At 44.7% G+C, this 13,570-nt stretch overlaps 1 long non-coding RNA gene across 1 annotated transcript in view; it reads right to left on the bottom strand.

Moving 5' to 3' along the window:
* Positions 1 to 13,570, bottom strand: part of LOC135518131 (uncharacterized) — a 56,411-nt gene that overhangs the window by 37,931 nt on the left and 4,910 nt on the right. The window contains exon 3 of the long non-coding RNA XR_010452114.1: positions 8,216 to 8,301. This is a non-coding gene — a long non-coding RNA (uncharacterized LOC135518131). The remainder of the gene's footprint in view (positions 1 to 8,215; positions 8,302 to 13,570) is intronic.

Below are 13,570 nucleotides of genomic sequence, written 5' to 3'. Positions count from 1 at the left end.
AACATCATCTATCATACCTGTTAAGTAAAGATGAGTTACAATACACTTGAAAGGAAGCCTTGTTGGAGCGCTTATACAGTGAAAGACATGATACTGAGAGCTCAACTGTCTCTCAGCAGAATGCTCCCTCTCATTTTGGTTTCATACAAAACCCCAGGCAGGCTGGTTTTAGATGAAGAGTTTCTGTCCCATAGTTGGCGTTGTGTTTTAGGAGGGTTTGGATCTTTTCTCTGGTTTGTGTTTGATTACCCAGTTTGCTTAGGTAATGACCCCAGCCAATCAGATGATGACAGGGTGGAGGATTCTTGGAGTTTCCTCCCTGTAATTGGAGGGTTTGAGGTTTCCGAGGCCAGATGTGTGTGTAGCCCACAGGGGGGAGATGGAGTTTCTGGGGCGGTTTCCTTCTGGAGTGTGTGTGTGTGCATGCGCGCGTGCGTGCGCACGCACGCGAGTGTCTTCGTGTGTGTCTTTGCTGCTGAGTGACTCTCTGGCTGGATAGTTTGCCCTTACCGAACAGCTGAGCATGTGTCAATGCAAGGGGGGATATTTAACACCCATCCATAGAGATGGATAGAGGACTCATCTTTGAATCTGTGCCATTATAGCGGCTGTGACAGCATGGGCAGCGCCATTGAGGCAATCTCCATTTTGAATCAGTACATTTTCTTCCCGATTGACTGATCCCTCCTGATGACCCGGTTGGACATGACTCCCAACAGGGTCACCATGAGGGATCAGCCAATGAAGGTTAAAATTGTAGAAACCCTCAATGGCACAATCGATGCTAGTACAGCCTTTTGACCACTAAAGACTTTTGTCAGTCTCTAGGCACCAGTCCTACTTTTTTATTTTACTAAGCAAGTCAGTTAAGAACAAATTCTTATTTACAATGAATGCCTACCCCGGCCAAACCCTAACCGTACGACGCAGGCCAATTGTGCGCCACCCTATGGGACTCCCAATCACGGACGGTTGTGATACAGTCTGTAATCATACCAGGGTCTGTAGTGACGCCTTTAGCACTGAGATGCAGTGCCTTAGACCGTTGCATCACTCACGAGCCCTACCCTCAAAGTTAGATTTTATTTGTCACAAGCGCCAAATCTGTAGACCTTAGCGTGAAATGCTTACTTACAAGCCCTTAACCAACAGTGTAGTTCAAGAAGAGTTAAGAAAATATTTTTCAAATAAACTAAAGTAAAAAGTAACACTAAATAATGAGGCTATATACAGGGGGTACAGGTTAGTTGAGGTAATTTGTACATGTAGGTAGGGGTGAAGTGACTTTGCATAGATAATAAACAGCCAGTAGCAGCAGTGTACAAAACATTATTATTATAATATTTTTTTTACCTTTTATTTAACCAGGTAAGCTAGTTGAGAACAAGTTCTCATTTGCGACCTGGCTAAGATAAAGCAAAGCAGTGCGACACAAACAACAACACAGAGTTACACATGGAATAAACAAGCGTACAGTCGACACAATAGAAAAAATGTCTATATACAGTGTGTGCAAATGGTGTGAGGTAGGAAATAAATAGGCCATAGTAGCGAAATAATTACAATTTAGCAGATTAACACTGGAGTGATAAATGAGCATATGATGATGTGCAAGTAGAGATACTGGTGAGCAGAAAAGTAAATAAAAACAATATGGGGATGAGGTAAGTAGATTGGATGGGCTATTTACAGATGGACTATGTACAGCTGCAGCAATGGATTAGCTGCTCAGATAGCTGATGTTTAAAGTTAGTGAGGGAAATATAAGTCTCCAGCTTAAGCGATTTTTGCAATTAGTTCCAGGCACTGGCAGCAGAAAACTGGAAGGAAAGGTGGCAAAAGGAGGTGTTGGCTTTGGGGATGACCAGTGAGATATACCTGCTGGAGCACGTGCTACTGGTGGGTGTTATCGTGACCAGTGAGTTTTACCTAGCATAGACTTATAGATGACCTGGAGCCAGTGGGTGTGGCAACGAATATGTAGCGAGGGCCAGCCGACCAGAGCATACAGGTCGCAGTGGTGGGTGGTATAATGGGCTTTGGTAACAAAACGGATGGCGCTGTGATAGACTGCATCCAGTTTGCTGAGTAGAGTATTGGCAGCTATTTTGTAGAGGACATCGCCGAAGTTCGAGGATCGGTAGGATAGTCAGTTTTACTAGGGTAAGTTTGGCGGCGTGAGTGAAGGAGGCTTTGTTGCGAAATAGAAAGCCGATTCTAAATTTGATTTGGATTGGAGATGTTTAATATGAGTCTGGAAGGAGATTTCAGTCTAGCCAGACACCTAGGTATTTGTTGCTGTCCACATATTCTAGGTCAGAACTGTCCAGAGTAGTGATGCTAGTCGGGCGGGCGGGTGCGGGCAGCGAATGGTTGAAAAGCATGCATTTGGTTTTACTAGCGTTTAAGAGCAGTTGGAGGCTACGGAAGGAGTGTTGTATGGCATTGAAACTCGTTTGGAGGTTAGTTAACACAGTGTCCAAAGAAGAGCCATATGTATACAGACTGGTGTCGTCTGCGTGGAGGTGGATCAGGCAATCACCCGCAGCAAGAGCGACATCATTGATATATACAGAGAAAAGAGTCGGCCCGAGAACTGAACCCTGTGGTACCCCCATAGAGACTGCCAGAGGTCCGGACAGCAGGCCCTCCGATTTCACACTGAACTCTGTCTGCGAAGTAGTTGGTGAACCAGGTGAGGCAGTCGTTTGAGAAACCAAGGCTCTTGAGTTTGCCGATAAGATGTTAACATGCATGAAATCAATTTTTTTTTTTCGATTACAGAAGTCAACAAATGAGATTGCCTGTGGACACGCAGGGCCTGGGTTAACCTCCACATCACCCGATGAACAGAGCAGGAGTAGTATGAGGGTACGGCTAAAGGCTATAAAAACTGGTTGTCTAGTGCGTTGGGGACAGAGAATAAAAGGAGCAGATTTCTGGGCGTGGTAGAATAGATTCAGGGCATAATGTGCAGACGGGTATGGTGGGGTGCAGGAGGTTGCAAGAGAGGTTGCATCTCTGGATGGGCTAGTTATGCTGGGTGAGGTCACCGCATGTGTGGGGGGTGGGACAAAGGAGGAATCTGAGGTATGTTGAGTGGGACTAGGGGCTCCACTGTAAACTTAAACAATGATAACTATCCTAAACAACTGTATACAAGGCATATTGACATTTGAGAGAGACAAAGCGAGGCATAAAGCAATCACACGTGTTGATTGGGAGAGCTAGCTAAGACAGCAACGGGTAAGACAACAGCTATCAACTAAGACGACAACAACAGGTAAAATGGCAATGAATGAGTAGAGAGGGTTGGTTAACTACACACGGCATGAGTTCGGGGCTGGGGCCGACAGATTAAAAAATAATAATAAACAAAATGGAGTACCGTGATAGCTGATGCCTGCTGTACTGTTAATTTATGTAGCCAAGTGATCATATGGTCTAGTGAACAGCAATAGATGGAGCAGGGAAGCCACGGCGTAGTTGTTACCACGCTAGCACACGGGAGACACTGCGTTTAAAGTTAGCAGGCCGGGGTAAGTAGAAGCGAAGGTAGTGGGGGGGGTCAATGTAAACAGTCCAGTGGTCATTTGATTAATTGTTCAGAAGTCTTATGGCTTGGGGGTAGAAGCTGTTAAGGAGCCTGTTGGTCCTAGACTTGGCGCTCCAGTACCGCGCCTGCGTTAGCAGAGAAAACAGTCTATGACTTGGGTGACTGGAGGGTGGGTGATCTTTTACTCAGTTGCCAGAGAGGAAGGAAACTCCTCAGAGATTTCACCATGAGGCCAATGGTGATTTTAAAACACTTACAGAGTTTAATAGCTGTGATAGGATAACTGAAAATGGATCAACAACATTGTAGTTACTCCTCAATAGCAGAGTGAAAAGAAGGAAGCCTGTACAGAATCCAAATATTCTAAAACATGCATCCTGTTTGCAATAAGTTATATTGCAAAAAATGGCAAGAAATAAAAAATTTGTCCAGAATAAAAAGTGTTATATTTGGGGCAAATCCAACACAACACATCACTGAGTACCACTCATCATATTTTCAAGCTTGATGGTGGCTATATCATATGCTTATGAGTATGTTTGTCATCGGCAAGGTCTAGGCTGTTTTCCAACACACTGGGAGTCATATTCTCCATTCAGCAGGACATTAACCTAAAACATAAGGCCAAATATACACTGGAGTTGATTACCAAGACAACATTGAATGTTCTTGAGTGGCCTAGTTACAGTTTTGACTTAAATCGTCTTGAAGATCTATGGCAAGACTTGAAAATGGCTGTCTAGCAATGATCATCAATCAACTTGACAGAGCTTGAAGAATTTTCTAAAAGAATGTGCAAATATTGTACAATCCAGGTGTGCAAAGCTCTTTGAAACTCACAACTGTAGTCGCAGAGGGTTGAATACTTGGCTAATCCAGATAAATTAGTGTTATATTTTCCATTAATAAGAAATACATTTAAATGTTCTTCCACTTTCAACAGAGTAGAAAAATTGCAATTAAATCCATTTTAATCTTAAGTTAAAAAAAAAAATGTTTTGTATAAGTGAAGGGGGTGTGAATACTTTCTGAAGGAACTATAAACCCAGTCCTGGAATCTCCACCGGAAGTGTGTTTTATTGGCCCGTATACCCTCAGCCCCAGCTTGTAGCCATGTCATGTCAGTGTGTATCCACCTGTTGTGTCCTTGATGGCTGTTCCAGTCTGTTGTTATAACTGACCCATCCTGACCCAGGATTGAGTGCAATTGAGTATGTATGGGTTTTTCAAGCTTTTTTCTAAACACCATTGACTGGATGAGATGCGAGCAGCTGGTGAAATACCCAGAAGTAGTGTGGACTGTGATCTATGCCAGGCAGCTTGGTAAAGGCAGATTAGTTTCCACATGCTCATGGCTTTCACAGTAACCCTATCCTCTGAGGAGTGGAGCCACAGCCCTACCCCACATAATCTCATCTCTGGACCAACGCACCAGCCCAACCCAAACATGCAGCACAGGGCTCTCTGCTGGTCCCAGTCCAACCCTACAGGGCCCCACAGCCTAACCCAACACACTAGCTCAACCCTAGCCCATAACCCCTACCCCAGACCAGACGCATTCTCCAGTGAATTAAAATATATGTACTGTAGTTACTTGCCATTGTCCCGGTAAACTTTTACAGCTTGTATAATGCTGGGGGGATAATGTCATGTACAGACAGGGATTCTCTTCATTGAATAATCCACTACAAGCACTACTGCTCTCTGTGGCCCCCCACAGAAGAGGGTAGAGAGGAGGGGAAGTAGGGAAACAGCAAGATGAGAGGAGGTCAGAAGGAAAGGAGGGCAGAGCAAAAAGAGGGGAGAGGAAAGGAGGGAAGAGGAAAGGAGGGCTGAGGGAAAAGAGAAGGAGAGGAAAGGAAGGCAGAAGGAAAGGAGGGCAGAGGGAAAAGAGGGAAGAGGGAAAAGAGAGGAGAGTGATTGTTTACACTCTGCCAGTAAACCTTACTACACCACAGGTTTGTTACAGCTATAGTTTGTTTGACTGGTAGATTCATAACTAAAACATGACATGGTCCAATGAAAAGCCATGCTGCTAGAGGAAGGATTTTATATAGGAAAAGAACATGAAGTGCCATCCGGTCTGTGATGCAGGCGTAGTGATTTAAGGAGAACAACCGGAATGGGGCTTGAACCAGCAACTCTATGGGAAACAGGTCTCCAGCCAAAAGCTACTGAGAGGGTACAGGGGATAGGGGAACACAAGTTATTGCATTCGTAGGCGTGTATGTGTGATTGCAGTGCTTACTTACAAGTCTGTTTCTGTTCTCTACCACTGCTGTCTGTTCTCTACCACCGCTGTCTGTTCTCTAACACTGCTGTCTGTTCTGGTAGAGAACAGTGGTGGTATACCGCTGTCTGTTCTCCACCACCGCTGTCTGTTCTCCACCACCGCTGTCTGTTCTCTACCACCGCTGTCTGCTCTCTACCTCCGCTGTCTGTTCTCTACCACCGCTGTCTGTTCTCTTTCTTTCTCTCTCACGTCTCTTCCTTGAGGGTGGGGGAATCAGGGGTGCCAATGGTCAGGACCATCTAGTAAGTGCGAGAGCGCACACACACACACCTGCAAACATCCACCGACACAAACCTGTCAACTCGTTAATGGCCTGGATGTGTTGATGTTTTCCAACAAACTGAACCTGAGCTGAACTCTTAGACAGACAGACTTTAGGACTGCTTAGCTTAGGCTCAAACTAAATATTTGCAATGTCAGGACTGTACTGTATATGAGCTGTTCGATATATAGTAAATTCCAGACTGTGTGTGGTGAATCTGTGGAGTCAGCAGGTCGTAGCCAAGTACAGTAAAGTAATCGGCGTGGAGAAGCCAAAGTATAACTTCCCATCAGCTATAGAGTAGGTTTATACCTGAGCTCTCATGCATAAAGAGATGTCCACAGCTGTGACCAATGTGCTGCCCACTATTTGTTATCGTTGTGTGTATGTGTGTTATCCTTGGTCCTCAAGAATCAGTGTATCCTCACACTAACCCTATAGGAACTTTGTAGGTTTGTCTAGTAGCTTCCTCTCCTCAGTCGTCACCTCATCTCCTTTCCTTCATCTGCACGGATCTGAGAGAAGTGGACAGGTGTAAACTAATCCTCAGCCTATTGCAGATGTGCAGTGTGTTGAAATCTAGGCAGTTCTAGGTTTGATCTCTTTCTCTCCGTCTCTCTCTCTGGTATGTGAAGAGTCATAGGCCTTTAGACCAGTAATCCTGGGTTCTTATGCCAAAGCTTACATGTTATTTTTTTGTTTAAGTTAAGTCAGTTAAGAACAAATTTTTATTTACAATGACGGCCTACACTGACAAACCCGGACAACGCTGGGCCAATTGTGCGCTGCCCTATGGGACTCCCAATCACGGCCGGTTGTGATACAGCCTGGAATCGAACCAGGGTGTCTGTAGTGACGCATATAGCACTGAGATGTAGTGCCTTAGACCATAGTGCCACTCGGGAACAAAGGCCAGCGGCACACACCACACACACCACCTACAGTATGTTGTGGTGTAGTTGGAGAAAAATAGCTAAATATACCCAGAGTGACAGAGGCTGCTGACTAGACCTCTGCCACAGACACACACCCAACCAGCACACACTGGGGAGGTCACAGGGTGTGTGTGTGTGTGTTCCAGGGTGCTGCTGGGGCCTGGTTTTGTCTCTCTCCTGTCAGTGTACAGTTATCTCTGAGCCAAACAGTCACCCAGCTCTCTGGGTTCTCTCCTCTAAGCCAGCTGGTCTGGCTTTATAACTTCTTCTAATCCTTCTTTCTGTTTCATCCCTTCATTTCTGAGGTAAAAGATAGTGGTCTGACCCTCAGCTGGAGCTGAAGGGAACCTTCCTGGAGAAGATAATACAAGCAGCACTGGTGAGTGTGTATAACACACAGCGAACTCTTATCGACTCATAGTTCCTCTGGAGTTTCATGTTAGTTGGAGAATTTTGGGCTCTAAGGAGTGTGCCACATAGTCATAAAGAGTTTGTGTGTGCGAGAGCATTTAAGAGTGTGTGGGCTAGTCTGTCAATGGGATAGTGTGTGAGTGTGCGAGAGCATTTAAGAGTGTGTGGGCTAGTCTGTCAATGGGATAGTGTGTGAGTGTGTGAGAGCATTTAAGAGTGTGTGGGCTAGTCTGTCAATGGGATAGTGTGTGAGTGTGCGAGAGCATTTAAGAGTGTGTGGGCTAGTCTGTCAATGGGATAGTGTGTGAGTGTGCGAGAGCATTTAAGAGTGTGTGGGCTAGTCTGTCAATGGGATAGTGTGTGAGTGTGTGAGAGCATTTAGAGTGTGTGGGCTAGTCTGTCAATGGGATAGTGTGTGAGTATGCGAGAGCATTTAGAGTGTGTGGGCTAGTCTGTCAATGGGATAGTGTGTGAGTGTGCGAGAGCATTTAAGTGTGTGTGGGCTAGTCTGTCAATGGGATAGTGTGCGAGAGCATTTAGAGTGTGTGGGCTAGTCTGTCAATGGGATAGTGTGTGATTGTGCTGCAAATGTCCAGTGTTAGAAACATTGCATGACAGAGAACATGAAAACAGACGTCTTCTATGGTGTTTTCTCATGATATAGTCAGCTAGTAGTATGGCTTCATCTGCTGAACAGAAACCATAGAAAGGAACATCTAAAGGACTTGTAATGCCTCCCATAGTCAAGCTTCTCTCACCTCTGTGTGTGTGGTTGGCTAAGGTCCACCAGTCTGCTGTCCGTCTGTGTCTGCCTGTCCGACCGTAGCGAGATGCGCAGCCACTGCTGCAGGAGTCAATCAGGAGTGGCACGAGACAGAGACACAAAGTGACATTCTGACCATGAAAATCAAAATAAAACATTGTTAAATTCACTGTTATACTCTTATACTGTACTTGTAGCAAGCTATAAACCTACATCCCACTGGGCACACCTCGACATTTCAATGTGGATAATTGAGTAACATTTTGTTGAGACATTGATTGATGAGATCAAAACCTATATTCACACCAACGAAAAAGACAGCCAAAAGTTAGTTGAATTCCCAATGTGTTATCACTGCTATCAACAATCTAAAAGCACAACCAAATTCCAATTCGAAAAACAATGTCTGATTTTTGGTTTAGTTGTCACTCAAATGTCGATCACTGTGCTTTCAACCATTTTAAAAGCACAGCAAAGTTCAAATGTGAATACAGTGTCAGATATTTTGTTTATTTACATAACATAATGTCTTACTGTGCTTCATCTAATTGCAGAATCAAATGACCTGTTTTGCATAATTATAATAGTAATATAAACCATTTAGCAGACTCTTTTATCCAAAGTGATTTACAGTCATGCGTGCATTCATTTTACATGTGGGTGGTCTCAGGAATCGAGCCCGCTACCCTGGCGTTACAAGCTCCAGGTCCTACCAACTGAGCTACAAAGGACATTGAAATACATTAAAAGTACATGGTGCAAGAGATCAATGCTGTTTGAAATTTTGCACAGATTATTACAGCAGTTGTGAATATCGCCACAGACTTGCGATGACCTACGCATGCTATCTTAACATGCTACAAAAAACACTCGAACTGGACAGTTTTATCTCCATCTTTTCATTCAAAGACTCTATCATGGACACTCTTACTGGCAGTTGTGGCTGCTTAGCGTGATGTATTGCTGCCTCTACCTTCTTGCCCTTTGTGTTATTGTCTGTGCCCAATAATGTTTGTACCATGTTTTGTGCTGCTGCCATTTTGTGTTGGTACCATGTTGTCCTGTTGTGTTGCTACCATGCTGTGTTGTCATGTGTTGCTGCCTTGCTATGTTGTTGTCTTAGGTCTCTCTTTATGTAGTGTTGTGGTGTCTCTCTTGTCATGATGTGTGGTTTTGTGTTTGTTTTATTTTTATCCCAGCCCCCCGTCCCCGCAGGAGGCCGTTTGCCTTTTGGTAGGGCATCATTGTAAATAAGAATTTGTTCTTAACTGACTTGACTAGTTAAATAAAAAATAAAAATATATGATTACATAAAGACATTTATAGTTACAGTAACCTCATTGTGGCCATGGTAAGATGGCGCCGGAGAAGAAGGCAGACATTTTACATGCCCCCAACCAATTGTGTTTATTTGCGTTGTTTGTAACTTAAAAAACAACAACGTATTTTGTACATAATGTTGCTAGTACTGTCTCTTATGACCGAAAATAACTTCTGGACATCAGGACTGCGATTACTCATCACGGACTAGCAGAACCCTTTTTTCCTTTAACGAGTCTGACGAGGCCAACTCGAACGATATACTGCTCTCTCAGTAATAGGCCCAGATCCCAGTGATTTGTGTGAAGAGGAGGCCGAGAAAAAGGGTCGAGAAGGCGGGCTGCCTTCTGAGAATTCGTAGGCGATCGAATAAACCCCCACATTCTTTCATTCTGGTAGCAAACGTGCAATCTTTGGACAATAAAATAGATGACCTACGTGGAAGATTAAACTACCAACTACCAACTCAAAACTGCAATATCTTATGCTTCACGAAGCCGTGGCTGAACGACGACACTATCAACATACAGCTGGCTGGTTATACGCTGCGCTGGCAGGATAGAACAGCGGCGTCTGATAAGGCGGACTATATATTTTTGTAAATAACAGCTGGTAGCTGTTTACATACCACCACAGTCAGAGGCTAGCACTAAGACCGCATTGAATGAGCTGTATTCCGCATAAGCAAACAAGAAAACGCTACCCAGAGGTGGCGCTCCTAGTAGCCGGGGTCTTTAATGTAGGGAAACTTAAATCTGCTTTACCAAATTTCTATCAGCATGTTAAATGTGCATCCAGAGGAAAAAAACTCTGGACCATCTTTACTCCACACATAGAGACGCAAACAAAGCTCTCCCTCGCCTCCATTTGGCAAATCTGACCATAATTCTATCCTCCTGATTCCAGCTTACGAACAGAAATTAAAGCAGGAAGCAGCAGTAACTAGATCGATAAAAAAGTGGTCAGATGAAGAAGATGCTAAGCTACAGGACTGTTTTTCTAGCACAGACTGGAATATGTTCCCGATTCCTCCGATGGCATTGAGGAGTACACCACATCAGTCATTGGCTTCATCAATAAGTGCATCGATGACATCATCCCCACAGTGACCATACGTACATACCCCAACCAGAAGCCATGGATTAGAGGCAACATCCGCACTGAGCTAAAGGCTAGAGCTGCCGCTTTCAAGGAGCGGGACCCGGAAGCTTATAAGAAATCCCGCTATGCCCTCTGACAAAACATCAAACAGGCGAAGCATCAATACAGGACTAAGGTCGAATCATACTACACCAGCTCTGACGCTCGTCGGATGTAGCAGGGCTTGTAAACCATTACAGACTACAAAGGGAAGAACAGCTGAGAGCTGCCCAGTGACATGAACCTACCAGACGAGCTAAACTTCTTCTATGCTCGCTTCGAGGCAAATAACACTGAAACATGCACGAGAGCACCAGCTGTTCTGGAAGATTGTGATCATGCTCTCCGCAGTCGATGTGAGTAAGACCTTTAAACAGGTCAACATTCACAAGGCCGCAGGGCCAGACCGATTACCAGGACGTGCACTACGAGCATGCGCTGACCAACAGGCAAGTGTCTTCACTGACATTTTCAACCTCTCCCTGTCCGAGTCTGTAATACCAACATGTTATAAGCAGACCATAGTGCCTGTGCCCAAGAATACTAAGGTAACATGCCTAAATGACGACCGACCCATAGCACTCACATCTGTAGCCATGAAGTGCTTCGAAAGGCTGGTCATGGCTCACATCAACACCATTATCCCAGAAACCCTAGACCCACTCCAATTTGCATACCGCCCCAACAGATCCACAGATGATGCAATCTCTTTTGCACTCCACACTGCCCTTTCCTACCTGGACAAAAGGAACACTTATGTGAGAATGCTTTTCATTGACTACAGCTCAGCGTTCAACACCATAGTGCCCTCAAAGCTCATCAATAAGCTAAGGTCCCTGGGACTAAACACCTCCCTCTGCAACTGGATCCTGGACTTCCTGACGGTCTGCCCCCAGGTGGCAAGGGTAGGTAACAACACATCCGCCACATTGATCCTCAACACAGGGGCCCCTGAGGGGTGCATGCTCAGTCCCCTCCTGTACTCCCTGTTCGCTGCATGGCCAGGCACGTATCCAACACCATCATTAAGTTTGCCAATGACACAACAGTGGTAGGCCTGATCACCAACAACGACAAGACAGCCTATAGGGAGGAGGTCAGAGACCTGGCCGTATGGTGCCAGGACAATCAATCAATCAAATGTATTTATAAAGCCCTTCTTACATCAGCTGATGTCACAAAGTCCTGTACAGAAACCCAGCCTAAAAACCCAAACAGCAAGCAATGCAGGTGTAGAAGCACGGTGGCTAGGGAAAACTCCCTAGAAGGGCCAGAACCTAGGATGAAACCAGGCTATGAGGGGTGGCCAGAGAGAGATCACACCGGATAAATACTCTAGACATAACAGACTGCCCCCCTAGCCCCCCAAACATAAACTATTGGAGGCTGAGACATGAGGGGTCGGGAGACACTGGCCCCATCCGACGATATCCCCGGACAGAGCCAAACAGGCAGGATATAACCACACCCACTTTGCCAAAGCACATCCCCCACACCACTAGAGGGATATCTTCAACCACCAACTTACCATTCTGAGACAAGGCCGAGTATAGACTACAAACAACCTCTCCCTCAACGTGATCAAGACAAAGGAGATAATTGGTCTACAGGAAAAAGAGGACTGAGTACGCCCCCATTCTCATCGACGGGGCTGTAGTGGAGCAGGTTGAGAGCTTCAAGTTCCTTGGCGTCCACATCACCAACAAAATAGAATGGTCCAAGCACACCAAGACAGTTGTGAAGAGGGCACGACAAAGCCTATTCCCCCCCAGGAGACTGAAAATATTTGGCATGGGTCCTCAGATCCTCAAAAGGTTCTACAGCTGCACCATCGAGAGCATCCTGACTGGTTGCATCACTGCCTGGTATGGCAACTGCTCGGCCTCTGACCGCAAGGCACTACAGAGTGTAGTGCAAACGGCCCAGTACATCACTGGGGCCAAGCTTCCCGCCAACCAGGCGGTGTCAGAGGAAGGCCCTAAAAATTGTCAGACTCCAGCCACCCTAGTCATAGACTGTTCTCTCTGCTACCGCACGGCAAGCAGTACCGGAGTGCCAAGTCTAGGTCCAAGAAGCTTCTAAACAGCTTCTACCCCCAAGCCGTAAGACTCCTGAACATATAATTAAATCGCTACCCAGACTATTTGCATTGACCCCTCTTTTACACCGCTGCTACTCTCTGTGTTTGTCATCTATGCATTGTCACTTTAATAACTCTACCCCTGCACATTGACTCTGTACAGGTACCTCCCTGTATATTCTCTCACGATTGTTATTTCACTGCTGCTCTTTAATTACTTGTTACTTTTATTTCTTATTCTTATCTGTATTTTTTAAACTGCATTGTTGGTTAGGGGATTGTAAGTAAACATTTGTAAGGTCTACTACACCTGTTGTATTCGGCGCATGTGACTAATACAATTTGATCTGATTTTAAGGTTGAATGTTACATTTGTTTAGTTTAGGCTATTAACTGTATTACAAAATGTATACTGAAATGTGTTTGGTTGTCAACGCAACCAAATATCAACATTTGAAGGAGATGGTCTGCTTGGATAGTTCCATCTGTGTCACTGACTTTTTTTCTACAAATAAATCCTTGCTATGTTGGATTTAAGTCTCCATCTCAACCAAAAATCGAATAACAAAATAGGAATAAATCAAATCAAACTTTAAATGCACTTTAAATAAAGTTAGATTTCATGTAATTTAGTCCTAGTCTTTACCTTTTAGAGGGTTGAGATGGCGACTTGAATCCAACTTAGAAATTATTGTTCATGATCAATTATCATATAAATATAATTAATAATCAATAATCATATAAATGACCAATTATTCCAGACAAACTGTAAATAAAGCCAGACGAAGTCAGTGGCACAGATGGAACTAT

The sequence above is a fragment of the Oncorhynchus masou genome, chromosome 28 (genome assembly GCF_036934945.1).
Source record: "Oncorhynchus masou masou isolate Uvic2021 chromosome 28, UVic_Omas_1.1, whole genome shotgun sequence".
Taxonomy (NCBI): domain Eukaryota; kingdom Metazoa; phylum Chordata; class Actinopteri; order Salmoniformes; family Salmonidae; genus Oncorhynchus; species Oncorhynchus masou.
The sequence above is the reverse complement of the archived record's forward strand: the minus strand, read 5'-3'. Positions and strand labels throughout refer to the sequence as shown.